Here is a 23,137-nt window from a genome sequence, read left to right as displayed (position 1 = left end):
TTTGGCATCTGAATGAAGCCACAGGTGTTAATTCATTTTCCCATGTCCCAATTAATTCTGGTTGATTTCTTACCCAAATCTCCTTCAAAGCCTGTTAAATTACTGGCATCTTGTCCGTTACCAGGATGTATTTTTCTCTTTCTTAGCTCTTAGCTAACATCCAACTGCTGAGAGGGGAGTTGTGCAGGTGTGTGTGGCACACCTAGAAAGCACAGCCTGGGGAATTAGCCAGAACAGGTGTTTCTCTTTCTCCTTCTCTTCTAGACAGTTCCTTTAATAAGAGAAAACATATGCCAGTAATTGCATTTGTTTCTCTCTGATCAAGCATAATTTCTGATACATTTTAAATATTGACCACATATTTGTTTACAAATGAAAGGTAAATTATATAAACGTTTAAGCAAGGATGGATTCTCTAAAGCTGCATTACACGTTCACATCTACTAGTTGTGTTTTTGTTCAGTTTGTGTACTTATTTTTGCTATTGCTGCTGTTTTGAAATAATTGCAAGGATTCTCTGTTCTTAATTTTGAATGGTTGACTTACTATTTTTCAGAGACTGATGAGACAAGGCAGGTGATTGTTACAATGACGGCAACATTTGTTATGATTACAGTTTTAGTGCCTCTTCTTTCTCCTCTTTCTACTCCTATCTATGATCGCATGTCTTTTATCTCTTTTTCTTCACACATCAACAAGTACGAAGAAAGTCCTCCCAAATGAAATGACTCACATCCTAACTTTCAAAAACACAAAAATATGTCATTTATAATAGATGGAGGAGGGGTAGCAAGTGGGAGATGAAACTAAAAAGCAGATATCCAGGTCAATTGTGGAAAGTTTTATTCTCAAGTTAATTAACTCTGACTGTTTCTCAATATGATTGATTATAAAGAAATATCTTTTGGAATTAATGCTTTAATCGACAAAATTTTTGACTAGCACTGACAAGAGCAACGAACCTATTGAGTTTAAAGACCAGTGTTTGACATTAATTTAATAAATAGCTCAGATGTTTCCTTACTGATTTTCTGTCTCATCAATCTATGCCTTGAAGTTAGTGAAGTGTTGGGCATTTAAATGCTCTGAATTAAAAGAGACAATGACTTCAACAAGATTTTTAGCTTTTATCAAGTAAGAAACAGTACCTTAGGCCAGCGCCGTGATATGCCTGGCTGTTATTCAGTCTGCGGCACCAGCATCCTATATGCTTTGGTCTGAGTGGCACCATTTTCACTTTAGCTTCCTGCTAATGGCTTAGGAGAGCGATGGACGCTGGCCCAAGTACTTGGCCATATGCACTCACATGAGACACCCAAAAGAAGCCTTTGCCTCCTGGCCTCAGGCTGGCCAATCTCCAGCTGGTCTAGTCACTTGGAAGGATTTCTCTCCCTCTTTGTCCTGCTCTGAGTGATTCTACTTTACAAACATGTTGAAAGGAAAAAGAAAAAAAAAAAAAAAGGAACACTAACTGATGATGTTAACCGGGGGATTCCACTTAGAACAGTATTTGTAAAGACCATTGGTTATGCACAATTCCAGCAGTCATTATTTGCTCGGGTGAGGTTTGTTTACCGATTCATCAGCAACTTACACAGAATTCTATTTATGATTTTATTACCCATTCTTAAAATATATTATTTACTTTCAAAATGATTTAATTTCTAAATAGTAGGAGCATAACTACCATTACGAATACTGTTATTTCACACCGCTTTTTCAACTGAATTGATTCTGACTACGAGAGAACTGGAAATTGCTTATTTTCTCCAAGAACATCCCAATATAAAATATTCCCTCTTCCCCCTATTTTCCATTAGATTCTCTAAATGTGTAGATATATATGCCTAAGACATTTTATTAATTAATTTTGGAATGTCTTACTCTCATGAAAAATACAAATCTATGCAAGTCATGAGGAGTTAAAGCTGGATCATGGGGGCTGGAGCCTTGGACTAGCAGGTTAAGCTTCCGTATTTGGGACTCACCTGTGATACCTGGCAACAGTTAGAGTCCAGGCTGCTGCATTTCCAAACCTCTTGCCTTCCGATGGCCTGGGAAAGAACTGGAGCGTGACATAAGTGTTTGGACCTTGTGTGCATCTGAAAGACCTGGAAGAAGTGCCTGGCTGCTGATTTTAGCATTGACCCAGCTCCAGCCATTGCTGTCATTTGGGGAATGCACCAGCAGATCTCTCTCACACTTTCTCTCTCCTTTATAACGCTGCCTTTCAAATAAAGCTAGAGAATAAAAATATTAAGATAAACATAACATTCATGATTTAATTTTTATTAAATCTGTTTGCAATGGCATATGCATTCAAGAAATAATTTCACAGTTAGAGAGCCATAATAACTTTGTACAACGTTAATTTGGAATAGTCAAGTGCAAAATAAAATGTAAGATGGCATTTTCACTTAGCTTCAAAGAAAACCTGGATTAATTTTAACATAAATAAAGCAGTTGAATTAGATGTGCCCAGAGCAGAGCTTTGTGTTGTCAACTGGAAAATCATGTTTTCATTAATTCTGTCATTTGTGACACAGTGGATGAGATTGAGAACATCTCATTAGGTAAAATAACTCGTGCACAAAAAGACAAAATTTAACCATTTTCACTCATGTGTGGAAGCTTAAAAAATTGGTATCGTAGAAGATAGTAGAATAATCACTAAAGAGATTATATGATTGTTGGCAAAATTCAAATTGCCAGAGGTAATTAGCATTGGTATCTCATACCAGAATGAAGCAACTGTAGTCTACAACAATTTACCAAATGTTTTAAAATGATAGAAAGGACCACCTGAAGTTCCCAAGACACAGAGATGATAGATTTTGGAAGAGGTAGAAATACTGGTTAACCTGGTTTGATCATTGCACTCCAAATATATGGATCAAATAATTTTCTTCCACATACAAAATTGGAAATATTACATATTGCTTTTTTTCTTTAAAAACAAATAAACAAATTCTGATTTGTACAGGACTGGGCTTCATTTATCAAAATAGAATTAGCCAGATATTAATGATTAAAATACCGTATGAACATTAAAAGTGCTATAGAAATATAGGAAATGATATTTCTTCCTTAAAATGTACATTTGAAAGAATAAATCATTGTAAGCATTTGATATGCTTTGTGTTCCTAAACCTCCAAAGTGCAGTATTCAATTCAAGTTTCATTATGTGGGACAGAAAGGACAACCAGCTGCCCAATGACTACACATCTGTTTGTGGCTTTTTCTTTTTCTTTCTTTTTTTCAGGATTTGTTTTATTTTAGTTTTGTTTAAAAGGTAGATTTTACACAGAGAGAAGCAGAGACAGAGAGAAAAAAAATTTCATTCATCTGCTGGTTCATTCCCCAAATGGCTGAAATGGCCAGAGCTCAGCTAATCTGAGGCCAGGACCCAAAGACCCTCTGGGTCTCCCATGGGGGTGCAGAGGCCCAAGGACCAAGTCCATCCTCCACCACTTTCCCAGAAAGAATAAATCTTAAAAAAAACTTAATGTCAAAAATAGGCATTGTCAGCTTTATATATACTTATATATACTTCATGCATGTGTGTTATTTATATTTTCCTAGCATCAGATACTTTCCAAGCATTGTTTTAAAATGTGTAGAGGAAAGATATCTAGTGGGTTAAAGCTTTAAGTCACTACTTAATGTTAAGTACTTCTGTACTTTAATATGCACATTAGCTTTAAACAGACGTCACCATCTGCTTTCAAAGCCCCTAGGAAAATTGAAACCAGGCTTAAACTATAAACAGAGGGTAGCTTATTTCTCATTAAAGAGAGAAATTGATGATGTATGTAAAATGATTTAGAAGCATTTGCTAACATCTTCCCAATTAAATAGCTGTCAATCAAGATTCGATACAGAGATTCCATAGCTTAAAAAAAAACTTAGTTAACTTTACATTCCATGACTTGCAACCCATTTGTCTTGTATTAAAGGATTATGTAGTCAAATGTAATGCAAAATAAAAAATAAAACTATCAAATATAGGCATGACAACATTACTTTCACATACATTTAATAAACATAAAACTACATGAACTAGCATAATACTTTTAGGTTAATAAAAGGCAAATTGAAAAATATTGTATTTATTATATTTTGTGTGATACACATTCCAAACTATTCCCCAAACACAAACCTGTTCAGTTCACTGTTCTGGCAGTTGCAGTTGTTGGTGGTCTTTGGGTCATTTTATTTGCTTGTAAATTTTCTTAGCACCGTATTCTGTAGAAAAGTGTCCCAATCAAGTTTTACCTGACAAGGTAAGATTAAGCCAATCCGTATCACAGGCCTCTGTTCATTGCACGTTCACTGGTTCTAAAGTCTGCAGACTTTGTCAGTGCTAACTACATCTTCTTCCAAACAGCACCTTAGAAGTCAAAGCTGTAATCATGCAGCTTTCCTAAGAAATCTGTATTCAATGGCCATTCTAGCTTTAAAGCCAGAAGTATCTATAGTTTGGTATTCCACTTCACCAAAGCCTGCATCTTGGTTTGAGATCTGTTCCTTTATCTACCTAGATCCCATGCAAGATTTCCTTTAAGTTGATAAGCACATATTTGTGTTTGCTCCCTAGGTTCTGAGGATGTAATTTAGAGCCATTTTTTTTGTAAGGCTTATTTCAACTGTCAAATTAAAATTATTGTTTATCCCATTTCATTAATCCATATTAGAGTATATACATATTTGCATCCATTTATATACATATTTGCATGTAGATGATATTTCAATTATACTGTAACAAATTATCTGAGAAGTTACTATATCACTCCAATGACTATATTTTACACATAGTACGTTGTCTACAAATATTCAAATTTTTAAACTGAACAAATCATATCAAGAAAACATTTAATAGATAATCAAAGGAGCTAGGAGTCCTAAAACAGAAACTGTGGGATAAAATTTAATGAAAAGATTCACTTTGAAACAATACTAATGTTAAATCAATAGTTGCATGTAACTGTTGTTAAAGATATGGTCATTGTTCCTGTGAGTTTAACGTGCTGCAACCAGAGCTGCAGCAGATCTATAGAACTGAAAATTGCAATGTGGCACTAAGGTCAAGCCAAGAGTAGATAGCATTAACATATTATTATTTTATATCATAAAAAAAAATCCGAAAGGAAGACAGGCTTAAAATCTTTGTAACACAAAATGGCAACGGCCATAAACTTGGCTCTGACTCGAATTGCTGTATGCATGTTCGCTGCCAGTTCAGCCTAGGAAAAGACAAGATGTGGACAGGTGAAAGCCAGGACAGAGGGCGAGGATCAGACACACCTGGAGCAGCTTTCATATGTAATACTAATCTCTACAAATGTCTCAAGGGATCAACTTGACTTTATCTTATGTCCTCTCCCAATATTTCCACAAGAACTGAGTCATAATAGGTTCCTAGACTCTTCAAAAGGAATCAAACCACAAACCAAGAAAAAAGGGCTGGATCCTGAAAAGTGCAAGAACTTCTCTGCCAAGGGTAGCGGGCAGAGAGTGGGCACATGTTTAGCAACTAGGATACCAGCTGGGAGTTCTGCACCCCACCTCAGAGTCCCAGGGTTCTAACCTGGGCTCTGCACCTGAGTCCAGCTTCTTTCTGATGTAGATCCTGGAACAAAGCAGCAGTGGCCTAAGCAGCTGGTTTCCTGCTGTGATGTAGAAGATCTAGACTGATTTTTAGTCTCCTAGCCATTGCCCTTTCTCTTTTATACAAACAAAATCTTTTTGAAAGTCAGGATCAAGTGGATGTTCATTTACTGCGATGTTCCACAAATGATTTTTTCCACATTTGATAAGTTAAAATAAAGCAAACCAGCCAGCCCGATTGTTTTAGAAGAACATATAGAGCCATAGCTCAGTGATAAGACCATGTTTATTGCAGAGGTAAAATGGAGTGTTCTTCCCCCTAACTGGTTTTCCATCCAACTTCTGTGTAGGTACTATTTTTTTTTTTACTGGGTTTCTTTCTGATTTCCAATACACCTATTACTGAAAGCAGATACAACCTTAAAAAAAAAAAAGTGGAAATTTTACAAACTTCTGAAATGGTCTTTTTGTAACTCAGTCCTGAAATTAATATGAATTATGAGATAAGTTATTTCTTATTTAAAACAATTTATTTAGTGATAAGTTGGAAAGATGAAAAGTTGTATCATCTGCGTGTAATATTGTGAAAAATGAATGCTATTTATTCTTACATTCTTGGTTATTACACATATTTATCAGTAATTATTTGTTAAATGAAATAAATACTGTGGCTCAAATCTATTTATTCAGATGAACTCAATGCATCTTCTCACCACCTCATTCTATGTCACTACTTTTGCACTAGCACTGCACATGGTTTGAATTTCAGCACAGCAGCAGGACACAGATTTGAGAAGGCCTTTTCACACTAATGCATTTTACTTATCATCTGCAAAAGTAAACAGGATATCCAGAGTTTCAAAATCATAGTGGATAGAGAAAATAAAGTGACATAGAACAGGTTAATAGAAAACCATTAAATAATGAACAAGTTTTCCTTACTGAATTTTCCTTATTGCTAAGCTATTTCATTTAAGTCTTGATTTAATAAGGTTTGCAGTTTTAATAGAATGATTTAGCAACAGAAAAATATCCCCCAATGTCCAATTTTGTCACAAACTCCTCTCATTGTTGCTGTTGTTTTTAAAGGTCTTGTTATGTGTTGTACTTTGGCTTTAATAAATATATATTTCACTTAACAACATATATTATTAGTATTAATGTTATTCTGTAAAAATGAACTATCTTGTTTATGAGTTTACAGATAGCAGCCCAGCACAATAGCCTATCTGCTCAAGTCCTTGACTTGAATGCGCTGGGATCCCACATGGGCGCTAGTTCTAACCCCAGCAGCCCTGCTCCTGGCTTGTGGCCTGGGAAATCAGTCAAGGACAACCCAAAGACTTGAGCCCCCGCCCCCAAATGGGAGACCCAGAAGGAGACCCAGAAGAAGCTCCTGGCTCCTAGATTCTGATTGGATTCTGATTGGCTCAGTTCCAGCCATTGTAGCTGATTGGTGAGTGAACCATCAGATGGAAGATCTTCCTCTCTTTCTCTCTGTATATCTATCTTCCCAATAAAAAGAAAAAAAAAAAGAGTTCATAGATAAAAATATCTGCTTATATGCAGATAGTCTCTCAATCATATACTCTTGGTATTATGTCACATGCATTTCCTTGAATCTGTGTTCACTTGTTTAGCTAAATCTTATGTCAAGACATTAATCCTGAATGGTTTGCATTTCTTTTTTCTTTAATTGAAGAAGTATTTTTCATAATCTTTGTCAATATGAAAGTTTAACTAGGTTAAAAATGCCTAACCAAGTAATTAAGAGATATCACTTTGGAAGTAATTAAAAGATAACTCATGCTAATTTTGAAATCAAATACTGAAGTGAGCATTTTAATGCTAGTGCCTCATTTTGAAACTAAATATGATGCTAATTATCATAAGATTTTGCAATATTACACCTTGTCAAATCCCTCAACAATTACAAAGCCCTATGAAAAATAACATTATAATATCATTAGTATAAATATAGGTTCTAAAATAATTTAGAAAGACTCGAGCTAAAGCATAGATAAGAGTAAATGTCAAGGCACCTAATGACAGGGGCAGAAAATGTTCAAACACAGATGGTTCATGACTTCGCAAACACCGGTGACATACACTGTCTTTCATTTGGTGATGTAAGTGAGAAATGCAGGTTTTCTGGCCTAGCATCCCTCAAATGCTCATCATTTCTTCGTGCCTTTTCAGGGTTTGCACATACATGTGTCTATTTTTTATGTGAAGTGATAAAGTGATTTGTTTCTGAATACTAGTTCTCTATGAATAATTATTCCGTGATCATCCAGCATCATTCAAAGCTAAGGCACATCAACACATTAAAAGTGATTTACTTTAAGCAACTGTATATTTATTTTGGCTATAATTGTATCTTATTAAAGCAACACATTGTTTTTTAGTCCCCTTTTTTTTCTAAGTCCCTAATTAAGGAAATGCACACTGCAATTACAACAACAACAACAGCAACAGCTCTATTATTTTATTTAGTGACTGGCCAGATGGAGGACAAGTTTTCCTCATGGGTGGCAGAAATCCAAAACCTTGGGAAGATTTCCGAAGCCTCCCGACACGCCCCGGTGGAAGCAGTGTCTGGGCCTTGAGAGCTATGCTTGGTTTGATGCCGATGAGGCAAGCTGAAGCTTAACTTGCTGTGCCAAAATACCAAACTCCATTTTCCTGTTCTTAACTCTCCAGTATATTGCTCAGAATTAAAATTATTAGATAGATACTCTGAAATGTATGGGTTTGCTAAACATGCTTTTAACAGACAGTAAGTGATTTTTGAGACCAATGAATGTGGTATAGTTAAGCGTCTTGTCACACACATCTCACCAGTCAACACCTTCTAAAATACAAGTCTTACTAAAACATTAATTATGGTGTATTTTAAAATGAACAGAAGGGCAGAAGACAGGCAAATCCTGAATTAGTTTGAAATTATTGAAGACAACCCAAACAGTGATTCAGGGCCACTGTTTCCTAATAGTAGTTTAAGCCAATGCTTGAGCAATCAAGAGGCCATATTCCCATCTGCACTTAGAGTTCTCATTCCAAGTTCGCTCCAAATTTGTTTCACTATTATTTTATTTTTCCGACAGGTGCATGGTTCATGTAATTCCTATCACTGTGTTTTATTGGTTGTTGTTTATTGTATCAATGAAGAGATGCTTTAAACACAAATTATAGTATTTTCATCAATGAGTCTGAAATTTTAGCAGCATGGATGTTGGAGGTTGATAATGTGTGTTTGAATCATAGTTTTGATGTTTGTCATTAAGTCAAACAAAAAAGTTACCCCTGTGAATCTTGTTATTGTATATGTATATATAATGCCAAAAGGCTGAATATATTCTGCAGACATTTCAGAGTTTACAATGATATATCTGAAATATGTACTAGAATTGCTGAGGTATTAAATGTGCAATGCAAATTACTACCAAAATCCATAAACTGGAGTAAAATGTATGGCAGTACCTCTGATATTGTAACCTTACTAAAAATACATTCTTGGGCCCAGTACTGTAGCCTGTGATGATTCTTTTTTTATTATTTTGATGATCTTTACAATCGATGTAAAGGGTCAAAGGGTCAGGGGGTAAAACCATGTTCCCACATTCTCTTTTTTCCTTCCTATCTGGGGGAAGAGGAGGGACAAAGGGAGAAGTCACACCCACCCTCCCAAACATCCCAGGGTTTTTGATGTGGGGCATGCTCCGAGGGCACTGCTCAAGTGGTTTCCATAGTTCAACTACTATTTTTTGCTTCCAAACTCGCCATTTCAAGCACGATAAAATCGCTTCAGGATCTACTGGCTGATATAGTCCACTTTAGCATCTCCACCTGCGTAAATTTTCACTGCCAAAATTTGGCTGAGGTAGTTGACCAATTTGTTCTGCCCTCTGTTGTGGTAACAGGTATCCTCTGCAGGCTTCAACGCACTACCATATCCTTTGTGCGCACCTGAATATGCTGTACACTGCTCTGTCTGAGCCATTGTAGAAGCTGAGATTTGACACATGCACTCCATGGTCAGACCATGAAACCTGCAATTCTCTTCACGGCTGGGGATCTGAGTCTGGCATTTTGATTGAGGGAGTCCCCAAAAAGCTTCATCCAAGATGATCCCAGACCTGATTCTTATGTGTGCTTGCCACTACAGGGTCCGGGACAGACCATAGCCCCATCAGCTTATGCATATATTGGTGGTTTCAATGGCTGAGTCAGTTCTGCCCACTGCCGGATCACGTATTCTCCAGGTGGTTCTCAGTTTGGCTTGACGGTGTTAGCTTCCCCAATACTAGCATCTGTCAGCTGATGCTGCCTCAGAGCCCAACAAACCCACACCCACACTGACTTATGTTTGCACCAGTAGCAACAGTCAACCCAATCTGGCTTTTCCCTGGTTCAGCTCACAGGAGGCCAACAGGTGTTGTAGCTGTTTTAACAATTAAGCAATAAATATAGAAATTCTACAAAACATTTTCAGAAAACCAAAGTGGTTAAACTCTATATCAACCAAGTCTTAGGTTTTAACTGAACACATTTTCTTAATGATGAATCATAAACAAGTTCTTAGCATCTTTAATAGACTTTCACTGAAATGTTTATTTAATAAAGTTAGTTGAGGAAAAGGAAGAAATTAAGAAAGTAGAAAAGAAATACTTTTTACTTGCAGAGGAGGTGATCTATGTTGACAACACAAGAGAACTGACAATAATTTACCAGAGTTAACATATGAATTATAAGATTAGAAAAACATATTAGCAACAGTAATTGATTCCAAAATGCTGAAACCAACATTTAAAGGTCAGATTTTAAAAATACCACTAACAACGTTTAAAAAGTTTACTAAATTTATAGCTGTCTCTAATATGCAAGAGTTGTTTTTTCTCTGAAAATCTCATTGAATACTAAAAATATTGCTTAAAGAGCTTCAGACTGACTTCAATAAATGCAGATCTGAAAAATGTTAAGACACCAAGATGCATTATACAACAATTTTACCTTAATTTACCTATACATTTGATGCAGTTTCAGACCAATTCTTAATGGACTTCTTTTTAGAAAGTTACAAGCTACTTCTAAATATTACATGAAGTAGTGCACAGTAAATCTTTGACCACTTTGGACTTTTAAGACCTTATGCTGCAGCAGTAATTATATACCATTAGATCAGTAACAGAATAAAAATTTTAAAAATAGACAATAAATGTAGAGATAATTTTTTAAAAGATTTATTTATTTTTTACTGGAATGTTAGATAGAGAGAAGCAGACACAAAGATATTCCATCTGTTGGTCCACTGACCAAGTGGCTGCCACCACCGAAGCTGAGTAGATCCTAAACCAGGAGCCAGGAATTTCATCCATATCTCCCAGGCAGGTGCAGGGTCCCAAGGCTCTGGGTTATCATCCGCTGCTTTCCCAGGCCACAAGCAGGGAGCTGATAGGGAAGTGGAACAGCCAGGATATGAACTGGTGCCCATACAGGATCCTGGAGCATGCAAAACAAGAACTTTAGCCACGAAGCTACTGTGCCAGGACCAAGGTAAATGGTTTTGGACATATAATGAAATTTTAGTGGAAAGTAATATTTTCATACATTAAAGTTAGGATTCTTGGAGATCTGTATATAGTAAAATTAACTTTGATCTATTCTTAGCCTATTATCATATAAAAAATGTAACCTAAAGATGTCTTAGATGAAAATGCCAAACTGAAACTTCTAGAAGACAAACTTTCAAGAAAATGTTTGGCACATTGGTTAGCTAATAATGTTTTAGATATTACTCAAAATTCATGAGTTAAAGAAAGGATTATATCATTGTTAGATTTATCTAAATTAAAAGTTATGGGAATAATGAAACATCAAACCTCATACTGAGGTAAAGATTTGAAAATGATGTGTAGTACTGGATTTGACACTAGAATGTATACAAGAACTCTTAAAGCTCATCAATGATTAAAATTCAAAAGACCCAAAAACAGAATAGAATTTTAATGATTGATGGATGGTAACTGAATGCCAAACTGCTTGCATGTCAGTGTTATTAGCCATCTAAACTGAAATACTATTCCATGCTTCTCAGAAGGGCTAACATCAGGAAGACTGACCAAATCATCGTTGAGTGTGTTTAAGAATTGGAACCCCTCTACAGTTAAGTTACAAATGCAAATAAAACTGGCACAATCTCTGTTATAAATAATTTGTCATATTCTTAATAGAAAAAAATAAACATCAATAAAATTGAGACACCTGTGACCGTTAACACAAAACCTGGGTACAAGCCCAAGTTTGAATGCTGAATCCCAGCTGACTGCTATATGTGCACCTTGCAAAACAACAGAGGTTCTTTCAAGAGAGTGGAGTCCATGGCATCCATGAGGATGAGTTACCTAGAGCGCATTCCCAGTTGCTGGTTTTGTGCTGCCTAAGCCCAGGATATCCCCGCTATTAGGGCATTTTGTAAATGAACCTGCTATGGTTCTGCATTGTAACTCACATTGTAATGTTGAAATATTATATAAAAAATAAATTATTAGACGAGATACTGAAATCTAAAGGACAAAGCTAAAACTCAGTGGTACAATGATATGCTGATAATGTAATTAAGATTGCTTTTATCACATTTACTGTTAAAACATTACTTTGGTAGACTCCAAATCTATTAGAACACCAGTAAGTGAATAACAACTTTCTTGGGTCCGGCACCGTGGCTTAGTGGCTAAAGTCCTCGCCTTGAACACGCTGGGATCCCATATGGGCACCGGTTCTAATCCTGGCAGCTCCACTTTCCATCCAGCTCCCTGCCTGTGGTCTGGGAAAGCAGTGGAGGATTGCCCAAAGCCTTGGGACCCTGCATCCCTGTGGGAGACCTGGAGAAAGTTCCTGGCTCCTGGTTCTGGATCAGCACAGCACTGGCCATTGTGGTCACTTAGGGAGTGAATCATCAGATGGAAGATCTTCTCTATCTCTCCTCCTCTCTGTATATGTGACTTTGTAATAAAAATAAATAAATCTTTAAAAAAAAAAAGAAAATCAACTTTCTCTATTCAATTTAACAGACTTAAAACAAGCTATTGTGAACAGCAATCTTGTTATTCATGCTGATATGTGTATAAAGAATTCCAGGTGAATCTTTTAAGTGAGATGCAGTTATGTTTCCAACCATATTCTCACATCACAAAGTCATTAGTCCATTGGGTATATTAGTTTCATTGTAGAAAGATAGGACAAGTTCTGTTTCGTATTCAGAACTATATTAATGCCAACTTGCTCATTTCATTGGCTGCTCTAGGCAACATAATCAAAAAATGTCTTTAAAATATTATTTTAGGATATGTGTTTTTATAAAAAACAAACATCACAATGAAGCCTAAAATATCTGAAGCCATCTTGGTTGGTTTAGTTTTACTCTCTATTTCTTTGTCATTTCGGATGCTACTTTACTATGGATTCAGTATTTACAAGTGTAGTGATTCTATCTTGAACTAGGAAGTGATTATTTAAAAACGAACCAAAGATAACGATGTTCCATTTTGAAGTTTTGCCATCATAGCTACCAAGACATTAAGTCATATTTCACATACTTCGTTTTTGCCTCAGGGTGAGAGAACTGGCCATACTTTAAAGAAAGGGGAGTGTTGGTTTAAACAGATGGCTTTGTGTCCTTCCTGATTCAAAAATCACCATAGCAACGAGGAAAGAGGGGGCGTTGCTTAGCAACTGGCAACATTAACAAAGAGATTTCCAAACTGTATTTGGAAAAGAGAAAAAAAGTGCTTGGAAGAAGTTCAGGTCTTGGCATAAATGAATACCAAAATTCTTTGATGAAACATGTTTAATACAGAATCACAAATCCAAAGGCATAGTGTTTGTAAGAAAAAAATGTCAAATAATTGATTTTTTAGAATTTTTGTCTAAGCTATTTTTTTCACTGCTTACAACATGCATTAAAAATATGACTAAGTCATAAAAATATAAAATGTTTTTTATTTCATACATAGTAGTAATGAGAGGTAAATGTATTACAAAGGCTGTGATGCACTTTACTGCATCCTGACCCTGTTGGCAGAAGCAGGAATTAGTCTTTGGAACTGATAGTGTCCTGGGTATTAATATACACCGTATGCAAAACTTTGTATGTGATTCTGCTTGGAGTGAATTCGATCACTCCAGATAGAAAGCCAAAATGTTTATACTGATTTAAAATGCCTCTGCCTTTGGAAATGTCCTTATTATTTGCTTTCCTCTATGTGTCATGTGTAACTCTTACAATTTTAACTGTGAAAATTATGTAACTGGATATCTGGGACAGACATAACAATGTTGCTATCTCTATGTTGTATGTATACATATAGCTAAATATAAGAAAACGGATTCATTTATGCAGAATTTGACATGAGAATATATGCAATTTAGTATTTAAAGAAACTATATTTCAACTGTCACTATTAATTCTGTTTTGTTGCTTTTTAAAAATCATATCCTAAAAGTTCTTGCTAAGTTACATAGAGTTTCAGAGCACCAACAATTTGCTGGTCCCTATAAACAGCCAAAAAATATACAGTGACACTTTTCAAACATGTATCTTCATTTGTTAGTGTCTCTGAGTTTACCACACGCGGATGAGAGCATAGTATGAGTGTCCCAATCATCAAAACAGTTTCTAACCTGGATTTCATGTGCTCAAAATCGGCCTGCTTGCAGCCTTGTGCAATCCTGTGCCATCCGGTCGTAGTTTGGAACGCTTGTGATGCCTCCTTCCTCTGCTGCAGAGCTGGAACTCAATACTCATACAGCAAAACTCACTGAATTTAAGAATTGAAGGGGTTGGTGTTTATCGAGCTTCTCATTAGCACCAGCTGATATTTAATATAAATATTTTATGTATATTTTGTAATAGATCCATATGAACTATAAATACATTTGTTTCACTGTTAGGAACCTACCTCACATTTAAAGTGCAGTTTCAGATTATGGCTAAAACCCACTGATCTTATAACATCCGTTCACTAGATGTTAATTAAGTTCACCAGAGAAATAGGAAATTTTCAGCCTTAAAATAATTTTAGCCTTAAAATAAACTGCATTACAGAAAGTCAAGGAAATTATTCTTGGTTCATTTTGCTTACTTAACATTTAATATTTTCTAAGCATTAGGCTCTGCCTTTTAACCACACATCTTCTTCCATATTCATAAGAATACATCACTTGGAAATTATTAGTTTTCCATAAAGGATCACCTATGCACATCTTAAAAAATGGCAGAAGATTGTTGTTTTTGCTATATAGTTAGATGTTGGCTAAAAGGTGTAAGAGAGGTGGATTTCATTGATTGTCTGGCTTCTGTAATGAGTGAGAGCAAAGTAGGAGTGTATGTTTAAGAGATTTCATCAGGGAGGTATGAGATTCCTTAGCAGAAACATCACTTTGATTCCCATAACCTGGCTGGATTCAGAGGAGAGTTGGTTCAAATAGTAGACTGTTATAAACTAGAAAATGCCTCTAAATGAAAATTAATTTTTACTTGCAATGTTACTGAGCCTAGATCCACTGCTCTAGAGCAATAGTTGCTAGAGAAACTGGCCAGACCGAAGGGCTTTAGGCCTGCTGTGGTTCCAACCCAAGAGTCTGAACCTCCAGCACAGTTCCATTTCGAGTGGTCTGGCTCTTGGCAGAGCTGATAGTGTTCTTTGGAAGTAGGCTCCTGTTATCGATGCTTGTGAGAGCGATTTCCTGGCTCACCACATGGCAATCATAGCTATTCGGGAGTGGGCTGGTCTTGCTGGGTCTCCTTGGGAGTAGATCACTCTATAAAGCTACATAAGCAGGTCTCCTACTGCCTGGCCCATTCTTCTTTCTCCTGATCTCTGGTAAAATAGACCACAAGCAGTCTGTAAGATGACAACCAATGGGACGCCCAGTTCTATTGCTACATCTAATGGGCTGCACTAGATACCTATACCAAAGGCAGAAAAAATATCTGGAGTAATGCCGTATTAAACTTGCATTTGAAGCTATTATTACATTGTTTACTTAATTTTAAAACTCAGTCTCTCTCCCTCTTTTTTATTGTCTTTCTTCCATCTAAATTTTTCAACCAAAGATAAAAATTTACAAAGAACAAACTTTTTTTAATTAACAAAAGATCTCAAAACTACAGTTTTGTGATTTCAATTTCCTGGCAATTTATTTCACTATATTTTCAACATCCTTGTAACTCATGGAGTAACACAAAATGTCGTTCATACATATGTATTCTGATGGCTTGCACTTTAATTCTTATTTCTTACAGTCTTATCAATGAAATCCTCAAATAGTATACAGCACATACTTTTTTGTACAGTACAAGTGAAAGCTGACATCAAGATAGTCCCCAAATCATTAGAAGGTATGTATAAATATATATATGTATATATATATTTGTATGTATATGCACATCTTCTGGTAATTCTTTAATTACATTTGTAAAATCACTAGTTGAAAACTGAAGTGGAAAAATGATGGCATCAGGAATAAGATATCCCAGGGAGAGAATTAATGTCAAAATAATTACATGGTTCACAGTCAAGGCTATATGGTTATTAGCAACTCTGGAGAAGCTAATTAAATAAGTCAAAAGTGTGTTTAAGCCAGTTAAGTCAGGGTGTTTCTATGGCTTCTGAACAAATAGGTAACACCTAAGAGCTGAGAATGTACTCATTAATCAAAGGAACTGAAAATTGTATCACACTGATTAAAACCGCATGCACGAAAAATGCCAGTTGAGTCTCCTTTTTAAATGTGACCTTAGCGAATACTGGACTGCTACTAACTTGAATTCACTCCTGCATGAAGACAAGATAGATTTGCTTTCTTACTTTCTTGCCATTATTTTTTTGTGATTATCTAATTTTCTGCAATTTTCTCATTTTTTTTTCTTTTTTGTTAACAATGCCCATCATTCATTTCTATAAGAAATCACACTGATTTAAAATGAAGACTTGATCTTTTGTATGAAGCTGGATTCAAGAATGACAGGATTCGTGGTAACAGGTTACTGAAGTTATAAAAGAGCCAAATTGCTATAAATACTCAGCACAATTACGTTCCAATTTTTCTTATGTATTTGAAATATTATCTTTTAAACGAGAAAATGGAGTGTTAAAAGTCACTGACTGTACCAATATATCATATTTATATGCCTTAGGGGAAAAAGAATTTTTATGCCACAAGATAGCTTGTAGATGTCATTAAAACAGTGGCACAGCCAGATGGTAAAGCTCACAGTTCATTACTGGCCACTGATTTGACCCCTTGTCCAAGTTGCCTTCAATGTTTAAACGTATTTTGAAATGTTCCCTCTTAAATGGTATAGGAAACTACTTCTCAGGATGTCATGCTATGCTACAACATGGTACATACATATAGCAATATATTTTCAAATTTCGTGTTTCACAATTTTAGTACAATCTAGAACCAAATGAAGACAATACTAATAATCACTCTGAAAATATTTTGAATTTTCAAATGCAAATGAAAAATTTGACTTTTTTACATTAAAACAAAACTAGAGAAAATTTTGAACTTATGTTTTTGCATAAAAAATAGTCATAAATGGAAAACAGTGTGGAGATCCTGGAATGGGATGAATGAGTAGGATGTTGGTGTGCGTTAGAGGTCATGAAAAAGACAGGCAATGGGACATGTTTCAGGAATGTTTTGTTGTTGCATATATGGCTTCATTTTATCTTTATCTAAGCTGGCTATCATTCTCTTAAAATTAGTCTAATTCTTCACTGCTATGCCATATTTGAATACTTCAATTTTTAGTAGTACTTGGTGTCAGAGAAAATTAGAATTGTTATTAAAAATTTTAATCCTAAATCTCAACTATTGTGTTAGTCTAACATATTTAAAAATAATGAAGGATAAGTTTTATTGACAAGGTTAAATTCTCACCTAGGAAGTGCTGGGATCCCATATAGGCACTAGTTGGTGTTCTGGTTGCTCTACTTCTCATTCAAATCTCTCATTATGACCGGCAAAAGCAATGGAAGATGGCCCAAAGCTTTGCCGCCCCGCACCTGTGTGGGAGACCTGGAAAAAACTCTTGGATCCTTGCTTTGGATCACCTCTCCTCTGGCCAGCGTGACCTTTTGGGTAATAAATCAGCAGAAGGAAGATCTTTGTCTCTCCTCTCCGTAAATCTGTGTTTCCAATAAAAATAAATAAGTCTTTTTTAAAAAAACTGTAGTGATATGGGACTTGAAGATTTACTTACATTTTCTCTGTAGCTGCATTTCCTCTGTAGAGACTGAGTTACACATTCAATTTAGAAATTACACATTATTTATTTAGAAATGGCGGACAAGACACTCAGTACAGAAAGGGGTTAATGATGATTCCTAGGCCTGGAGAAAATCACGACTTCCTGTGGTACTTCTATAATTGGAGCTCACTGGAACGCACAGAATGTTTTAACTTCCTAGCATGACAAAACCATTGCCTAGACTAATTAAATTAAAACATTTGTGGGAGATTCCTAAGGATCATCTCTTTTTAAAACTTTTCAAGTCGTTATAAATTGCAACCAGGTTTGAGACCCAGTGAATAAAAATGAAGCAAATTGCTATGTTTGCTAGTCAAAACCATTTCATCGTCATAAATATGTAACAGTCAGCATTAAAACTCTTTACCTGAGTAACTGTCAACAAATGCAAGAAGAGAGGTGAGGAAGTGCTCGGGAGAAGGACTAAGATGAGCAAGTGACAAAGGAAAAGACGAATCCCTTGTTCCTGGTGGAATGGAAAATATAGGAAGTAGCATTTTTCAGAGGAAAGTTAGAGTTTGACAACATTAACATAATCCTTTCACAGATTTATATAATTTGGTCAGAATGAAAAGCAAGTTCTAAAGTGAAATTTTAAGTTTTATCTATTGATACAGAAAACATATAATTACGGGTGCACAGTGAGTAATTTCGTGTGGGATTTGCAATGTGCTTTTGTTTAATTTGAAGTTAGATAAATTACCTGCTTTGACTTGAGATGTTTTAAGTTGACATGTTTTTTTTCTTCCCCTTGAGATCTAAAATTAGGCATTTTTTCTGGAGTTTTAAAAAACCGAATCTAGTTTATTGTATTTTGTGTGTGTGTGTCTCAGGTTGGTCCCATTATTCATGTCCATTTAAACACCTTTTATAATTTGAAAATAGGTTTGTTTACAGAAGTAAACAAATATTTGTCAAATAAGGCATAAATTAATAAAATGTGTGAAACTGAACTTATTTCAATTTACAGATAAAAGTGAACATTTCAAGAAAGATTTTAGTTTTTTTGTCTTTGCAATGTTCTAAAATTATAAATGTATGTGTTAACATGTAGGATGTCTCTTAGCAGTGTGAATTGTCTGGTTATCTTTTTGCTTCAAAAATTACAGTATAAATATATATTGTTATGAAAATCTGTGTTTATGTGCAACCTTTTCTTTCAGATCAGTATTTATACTTCCATATTTCAAATATTTATTTTCCATTATTCAATCATAAAGCACAGTGTTCTAATGATTTATCTCCAAATATCCTAATGAGAGAAATTGACAGTCATTTAAGCATGATTTTCACTTCACCGCGGTGGTCACCTTTCAAATTGCGCCTGTGGATTTAAAATAAAGCACGGCTTTCCAAATGTTTCACCACCAAGCAAAATTCATGTCTCCATATACACAGACTGTTAAATTCCCCATGCAGAATGTAGAGCATTCAGTTCCATCAGCCTTCATGTTAGTATTTAAGTGTGCATGTGTGTGCACATCTGGACAGGGGTGAAAAAGGAAGAAGAAAAACCCACGGAGAAAGAGACAGATGGGGGCGATGCAAGAATAAGAAGAGGAAGAGGATTCCTTCAAAATGCATCTGATCTGTGGCTCTACATATCAGCTCACATGTCAAAAGTAATTTTATAAATGGATGGTGGTAAGGTTTTTTTTTTTAATTTTTTCTTTTTGCTTTTTTTGTAGGAGAGATATCCTATGCTATCCAAGAGTGTGCAATACAATCACAGGACGTCTCAACAAGAGATGAAAAAGACAAAGACAAGTCCAAATGATGAAGATGTCATAAAAAATGAAAATGGCCCTTGATTGATCTGAAGATGGAAAGAGGTCACAAAGCCACAGTTTGCAAGAAGCCTCTTAAAGCTGCAGAAGAAGGAGATGAAATCAGTATATCAAAGAGATAAACGTCCAGCTTGTATCTTCACTACTCAAAACAGACAGCAGGCAGAAGTGACTTAAGCACTCATCAATGGATTCAGAGAAAGGAGACAAGGTGCATCTACACAGTGAAATAAGATTCTGTTACAAAAACTGTGACATCCTGTCATCGAAGGTTCTGTGCAGGGAACTGGAAGTTGTGTGAAGCAGAATTAATCAGGCATAGAATGGCAGGTACCAGAGTGTCTAATTCCTGGGTGATTTCTATAAAAGTAGATAGAATGTCTGTTGGGCATGGTGATTTCCAGCGGGAAACAGTCTAGTTCTCTCAAGGAAAAAAAAATCTAGAGAAATATGTTGTGTTTTTTATCTTTGATCAAAGGCGCAACATGTTAAAACTCTACCAATGTCTGTTATATCAGGATTGTTACTATGCATTTCCAAAAAGAAACTTTATTTAAATATATAAATGGCTTTGAATAATCAAATAGTTCAATCACTGTGACAGAGTTGTTGATGTCTCAGAGATTCAAACATTAACTTGCAATGGAAAGAACAGTTTATGCATACTTCTAAGCTGCAAAAAAAAAAAAATCCGCATTAGGAATAGGTAATTACTGCTACTCTTCTCTACTGAAGTTTCCATACCTGTTATTAACACAGTAGGAAATTTTAAATTGTAACTTATCTTAACGTCAAGCACTCATAGAAATAAATGGGTTCCTCTTTTTAACAGGAATAATAAACATTCTTCTGTTGCTGCTTTTGAAGTCTGCAGATTAAGCACTGCGTAAAAATAGCACATACATTGTTTTTTCATAACGTTTCTTTTCATTTTACTATTTAAACTCATGCATAGTTTAAAAAATATAATCTGTAATTTTTCACTGTTTTTTTATACTGGAGCTATATAAGTATATGCTAAGTATGATACATTTCTGTAAAGCAGATGTTTATCATTTTCATATAGAATATTCCAAAAATATACAATTACTTTGTTTCTTTTCAGTTGTTCCCCATCAGACAATGCTAGCTTATTGTCACAAATTTTCACTGTAGTGATTAATTCCTGTAAATGAGTTCATCTATATCAATAATAATTTTTGAATAATTTTCAAGCATGCATTCATTTATTTTCTTTCTGATTGGATTCTACAAATAATGAAAGAACTATAATTTGGAGAAAACTGTGCCTACATCATAAGATAACAAATAATATCTAAATCATAAAAGTATTACTTCCAAGCCCTCATGGAATTTTGCCTTTATACACTGGTGTTCATCTCTGAATGAGTTTTTGCTATTGATATTTGATAATCGCATGTTTTGTTACAAAGAACATGTATAATAATGATGAGTGTCTTGTTCCATTAGTATCTGAGCAACTAAAATTGAGTGCATGTTCTCTCATGCTCTGAAATTAAAGTGTGCTATAGAGGGACAGTTAGTGACTAATGACTGAACAAAAAATAAATTGCATTCTAAAGAAAATTAGGAAGACCAGGGTCCAGAAGGGATTAGAAAGTCTAGTCTCCTGGCCAAATTATGTAATTTTAAATGCTTAATTTACTATTGGAGATAGGTTTGCATTTAAGCAATTTACAAAAAAATACATGGGCTCACGGATGTGGATATGCACCTCACTGCCTGATTCTTCCAGCTGTTGCATTTTTTCATAGAGATTTACTGGAACATCTTGAGGTGCACCATGCTTAAAGGCAGTGTCCATTCCTGACAAATGTACCGCAATATAGACAGTACAACAGAACCTATTAATCCAAATGAGAAACATCTGTCTAAATAATATACCTAACCATAAAAAAAAATGTTACATGGAAAGATTGATTTAATCCCTATAGTTCCATCTTATTTTAATGAATATTATGAAATATCGTCAAGTGTCTTTGCAAGTGTCTCTATTTAATAGCATTTGCAAAGAAGTAACAAATTTGGTTTAAAACAAAGCATCTAGAAAAAGGCATCTGTGGCCCATTAAAATCATATATGCTTGTGAAGCTTTACAAGCATATACCTTCTCTTAAGGTGTAATTTCAATACAGACTAGTTTGATATTCTAAAAACATTTTGCATTTATGAAATCAAACTTTGTGGGGATGGAACTTTATCACAGCTTTATTGCTGTTAAATAATAAAACGAATATATTTTTTAATGGCTATAATACATGGGGGCAGAAGAATAGAGTATCTTCTACTACAAAATGAATTTCTAAGACTTTTTTTTCAGATTATTATTTTGTAAATGGGAAATGAGATTGAGCCCAACATTGTATTCCCCCTTAGATGAAGATGTGGTGAACCTCTCTGATAATCGAAACTCATATTAGAAGTGAATGTGGGGCCCAGCGCGGTGGCGCAGTGGTTAAGGTCCTCGCCTTGCACGCCCGGGATCCCATGTGGGCGCCGGTTCTATCCCGGCAGCCCCGCTTCCCTTCCAGCTCCCTGCCTGTGGCCCGGGAAAGCAGTCGAGGATGGCCCAAAGCTTTGGGACCCTGCACCCGTGTGGTTGACCCGCAAGAGGCTCCTGGCTTTGGATTGGCATAGCATCAGCCATTGCGCTCACTTGGGGAGTGAATCGTTGGACGGAAGATTTTCCTCTCTGTTTCTCCTCTCTGTATATCCACCTTTCCAATAAAAAAATAATAAAAATAAATCTTAAAAAAAAAGAAGTGAATGTGAAAATATTTGAGTTTCAAAGTAGTGTATCACACTGTAATCCCCAGGGGTGTTGCAGTGGCACAGTGGCACAGTGGCACAGTGGCACAGTGGGCACAGTGGGCACAGTGGCACAGTGGGCACAGTGGGCACAGTGGCACAATGGCACAGTGGGCACAGTGGCACAATGGGCACAGTGGGCACAGTGGAAAGCCAGTTTTTCGGAATGCGCTCCTCCTATGTTAGAGTGGGAGTCTGACGTTTGCTTCTGATCCAGGTTCCTGAAGCTACACACAGTGAGTGTCAATAGCCTATGGTTCAAGTACAGATGCACCTCTGGACATGGCACTGTGGGGTGAGCCACGGTAAACAACTGAGCCCACTGGGACACAATGCCAACCCCAACAGTTAACATTTAAACTAGGGCCCAGCCGCGAAGCTTAGTGGCTCAAGTGTGTGTGTGTGGAGGAGGTGGATGCTCTTTCTCTCCAAACACTGAAGGCAAAGTTTTGTTAGAGTTTCTCATAGCACTCAACAGACATTGAAGATTTTCTCAGTTGGAAAACCAAACACACACACACACACACACACACACACACACACACACACACACACACACAGAGAAAACAACCCTACACCAGGAGATGTGTG

Source organism: Ochotona curzoniae, unplaced genomic scaffold (genome assembly GCF_017591425.1).
Source record: "Ochotona curzoniae isolate NIBS_2020 unplaced genomic scaffold, NIBS_Ocur_1.0 contig_2754, whole genome shotgun sequence".
In the NCBI taxonomy this organism is placed as follows: domain Eukaryota; kingdom Metazoa; phylum Chordata; class Mammalia; order Lagomorpha; family Ochotonidae; genus Ochotona; species Ochotona curzoniae.
Note: the sequence above shows the minus strand (reverse complement) of the source record.